The following is a 5271-nucleotide window of genomic DNA, read 5'->3' as shown; positions in this document are numbered from 1 at the left end:
TAACATGGTGAACTCAAACTCTCCTCAAAGGGATAGAATATCATGGATTGACCCTAAACTTAACTTATTTGATCTCACAAAATCCTTCGTATTTTTTCATTTTCAGCATGTCTTCTAGGTTTCTTTCAGTTTTTCTATCCTCATTGGGATAAACCAAGGAGGTTGGGGGAGGGGTGCAGTCTGTTTCCGGGGCTTATAGATGAATAACCAAAGAATGGTACCCATTATCTACCAATGCACCAAGACTCGACAGAAAATCATCCATCTCAGAAGCTCAGCAAGTGAAAGCCTTGCTCATCTTTGCATCACCCCTTACTGTATATCACAGTGCTTGGAGAAATCACAATGCGGATACATCTCTCTCTCTCTTTCTCTCTTTCTTTCTCTCTCTTTCTCTCTCTCTCTCTCTTAGTGCCCCTCATTAGCAGCTACAGTCACACCCCTTCCCTTGCAGACAATTTTTGCGAGACAGCAGGATGGAGCAGATGCCACTCTTTCTCTTAGCTGTCACTCATTCTGGAGGGTCCGGAGTGGACCCCCCGCTGGCCAATTATCCCCTCCCTTAGACCCCACAGAGGTCTTTCAGGGATGACCATATTGGCACAGCTCCAACTGGGAGTGCACACATCGCTACGTGACTAGGACGCTGCACACGTACGTCTGGAACTGCTGACCACAGATTGCCAAAGCCAGCTCAGTGGTGCTTACATCCTCTCTGAAAGACATTTGGGAAGGTGGTATTGCTTGAATGCATTTTTTCCCAAGCTGAAATACACTACTAAAAATTGGATGGAGAAAGGGAAGAGGAATTTCCATTTTTGTAATTTAATGGAATGCAGTTTGGAATTTTTCTTGTAAGCAAGTCAGCAAATCTTTGCCACAGAATTTTATCATACATTATGCGCTATTAATGGGCTTACTAAGGGAAAGAGTACTATCTGGCTTTCAAGCAGGCAACTTGCTGACTTGAACAAATGAGGTGTTTGAGGGCATATTAAAGCCTTTGATTTTCAGGCACTGGGTTTGGGACAGCCCTAAACATGTCTGGGCTACACACGAAAGCCTGGAGGGGCAGTCTCGAGTCTACATTCATCTTCACGACGAAGACTCCAGAGTCTTCCAAGCAAATTTACATATGTCCTTTCAACAAGCCTAACAAACCATAAAACAGTTGTATTACTTAAATGTAATTGAGTTGACTGAGGTTTGTAAAAAATAAGTGCCCCCCCCCCCAACACACACACACACACACACACACACACACACACACACACACACACACACACACACACACACACACACACACACACACACACATCAGCATGGTGAATGATAAGGAGAAAATACCATTTGGGGTCACAGTTCAGTGCACATCAATCATTCTGACTAATGTCAATGAATTAAAAACAAGGTGCTATGCCCCCAGGCTTACACCATCTGTGAGGCACAATGTGATGCGTTACCTTGTTTTGTTGTCTAGTGGGGTATATAAAGGGTATAAAACCAAAACTATTAAATAAAACATTTTCATACTGTCATTATCATTCAGTTTTGATTGTTTATGATGCTTATATGTCAATAGCAAATATATCTTTATCTTAATCTGTGTCTTTGTTATATGTCAATTTTGCTAGCATCATGGAGGACTAAAACCAATTTTAAATGTATAAATCATGACAAGCACTAATAAAACACGATATTACAAAAGACCTCAAAACCAAATCTCCAGTATACGTTCATCTCCAGAATTTATGAAAAAACTAACAGTAATGCTATGACATCACATAAGGCTCAGGTAAACCATTATGTAAAGTGAAAGTACTCTCTTAAATGAAGAAGAATGACATTTCAATTCTGCCACGAAACCAGACTGTGGTCAGTGGTGATTTAGGGTCTGTCACATGAAGAATATGAACTAGAGGATTTATGACTGTTTTTCTGTCTTCAACAAACAGTAAGTGGCTCGTATTTCATTCGATATTGGCATGTTTTCGAAAACAGAATGTGGGTGGTACCTTGACTGGACACACTGCATGAGTACAACATGCCCACAAAGACAGTTATGACAGTCCCTGACTCTGTGACCCTTCTCTTGCAAGATACGAACTCTGAACAATCTGAACGAGGAAGAACACAGTGTGGTTTTAGAAATGCATGCTGAACAGAAGCCTTTACATGTACAGAGACAGAGAACAATGTCTCAACCTAACATGAACTCACACAGAGTGACTGTGAAACAAAAGGGTCACACAGGGACTGGGGATTATCATCGGTCAACACTCTGTGGTAGAGCTGCAGTCCTGAGGACATTTGGCCATGTCAGATCACTCTTGAAAGGCCCAAGGTCAGCCTTACGTCAGTGCTCACCAGAGTCCCTCATCTCTCTGCTTCACCTCCGCCTGCCGACACCTGTGCTTCTTCTTCTCACCCGTTTCATCCTCCTGCAGAGCTGAACCTCACCCACTGTTTCCACACCTGATTCGCTTGGACGGCTTGGATGAATTCAAACACAGTATGTGTTTAAAAGGTACTACAGTTTGCTCAGTCTAGACACAGACACTCGACTCATCAGCATGGGGACTCAACGTTCAGGCAGAACGATGTATAAAAAAATAAATATGACGTAGTAGTCTAGAGTTTAGAGTTTGGACATGTAGTAGAGGCGCAGTGTTAAAGATGTGACTGAGGGAAATTCCACGCTGGCAAGGCATTCACAAGATGGCAGACACTCCCACACGACAGCTGTAAAGGAAAGTGGAGAGAGTGGGAGCCAACTCGAGTGCCTTCTGTAAGAGGCTGGAAGCCACTTCCCTCACAACTGCAGGAGAAGCCAAGGAGTTCCGAGTGCCAGCCAATGACATTCTGACAAGGGTGTGAACAAAGTGGAGAACAAGCAATGGAGCAATGGAGTAGTTATTGTGTATGCGATGCAACCTAGCATATCTACAGTGGGCTCTGTCATGATATAGGAGATTTTTTACTGTTTACCTTGAAATGTGACCGGAAAAGACTGCCCCATCATCTCAAACCCCTTAAATTTGCCCCAAATGTGTGAAGCCAGCCTTCCTAAACAGGGCACCACAGAGCCTGTAACAGCCTCTGTAACATGACATCAGCAAAGGATTCAGGAGGAGTAAGTGGCACAGCAGGGTGAGTTGAGTTGTGTCAGATCGCACACTCCATAAAACATTCTTTAATGTCCGAAGAATAATAGACCTGCAATTACAATTAAAATAGTGTAAAAACCCAGCGTGTTCCCCTGCAACATGATATGTGATAATTACGTTGCCATTTTTAGATTTAGAGTTTAAATGAATGAGGAAACAACTGAATCAGTACAGGAATTCTAGACATGTGACATCATTCACTTTCTTTGGAAAAAAAACGCCTGTCTGGTCAAACATCAATCTCGTGCAAGAATGCTACTCTGGAGACTTGTCATTCAGTCTGTCTAAATTTAACAAAGCTCAAACTATATGATACATGTTCAGTAATATGATGCATACCATTGTTCTTCTCATTTACCTAAGGCTACACATGTGGAGAATGGATGGATAAAGAATGGAGCAAAAACAAGTTTGGAAATGTCACACAAAAGGAAAACCTGTAATTGCTTTGTAAAAAGGATTTTCAGTGAAGACATTTTTAAGGATTAGACCATTTACATGAGCTCTGCGGGCTTAATTGTTTTTTTTTTTTTTTTTTTTTTTTTTTGTGAATATTTCACTTTTGCCTAATTGCTTTTAAATGTTCCTATTATTTTGTTATTGCCCCAGTCACCCGAGGGCAAATCTCCCTTAGCCTTATGCTGCATTCACATGCAAATCATGATGTGTTTGAAACACATTAAAAGAAAAATGAATATTACCAGTGTTCACTTAATCACAATAACAAAAGGGAACTTCTGCTCATAATAACACAGAGTGTCAATTCTCCTTAAAGAAGTTTCCTTAGTCACAGTCACAACCATTTGATTCCCAAACCTTGCACAAGCTTTTTGTGTTTTCTTTGCATGAGACAAGACATTCATTCGCAAATGGTTGTCTTGTGTTTCCTCATATGTCAATACATATGTGCGCCCCAGGGCTGGTAATTTGTGACGTCTTCTCATATGCCAGTTTTGCCCTGTGGGTAGCTATTAAGACAAGACCTCACATAACACTCCACCCACTGCATATCTCCTCTCCCTCTCATTGTTTCATCTGTATGTGATGTCTTCTCTTTTCTGAAGAGGTCCATCAATCAGCAGGCACAAAAAAAAGTATTATATCTATTTTTGGGCATATGTTTGTGCCATGTAGTTTTTTGTGGCTGGCTAATGATGTTCATAGTGAAATGGCTAACTTTCCATTCAAACAAGATTGTTGGTTTGTTGGTTCACTGACATGTGTTCATGTGCATGTGTGTGAGACTTTTAAACATAAAATCGACCTGCTTGATAAAACAATGTAATATGTTAGAAAGGTATTGATTTTAACTTTATGTGTGCTCCTGGAAATTGAATTGTACTTAAGCATCACCACTGCCGATCCATGCCAATTCAGCAGGGATACATTAACATTATGTACTTGTACCACTGGAAAGGGACAACATCACAAGAACAAGGGGCAACAATATGAAGCTGAAGAAACATCACGGCAAAACAATCAGGAGATATTTCTTTACATGAGAGAGTAGTCCATCCTCGGAAATCTCCACCAACCCAAATGGCCCAAGCACCAAGTCTGAAAAAAATAGACTAAGCCGACTGGACTGGACTGGAGAGAACACCAATATATTTAGTATGAAATATCCCTTGTCCAAAGTTACCATATTAAACTGACTCGCAAACGTCATACAGGCTAGAACCTAAAGTTATCACGACAGATGGCTAAAGTAAAGTAAGGAGTACTGCACATGATTTATCCCTACCTTTTAAAGATCTCAGTTTTTCACATTAAAACAGAAAAACACTCCATCCCCTACAAAGAACAGAAAGGAAATGAAATATGGCATAGCGACATAAAGCAATGTTTGTTAGTCACTGAGCCAACTGGTCTCTCTGTCTCTCTCTCTCCTACCCATAATAACAGCTGCTGGCTGCAACTGTCCCAAAAAAACAAAAAAAAACATGGTTTTTGACCATGTGCATCTTCACCACTCCATTTTCCAGCTCCTTCCAACCCCCTTTCTTTGCTGAGAGAGCCTCTGAGCATTTTAAACAGTCCTGAGCCATCTTCAGTACTTATCTTATCTTAATCCTCTCAACCCTTAGTGGTTAAAGCATTACTC

The sequence above is a fragment of the Clupea harengus genome, chromosome 8 (genome assembly GCF_900700415.2).
Source record: "Clupea harengus chromosome 8, Ch_v2.0.2, whole genome shotgun sequence".
Lineage (NCBI taxonomy): Eukaryota > Metazoa > Chordata > Actinopteri > Clupeiformes > Clupeidae > Clupea > Clupea harengus.
This window is presented reverse-complemented; position numbering follows the sequence as displayed.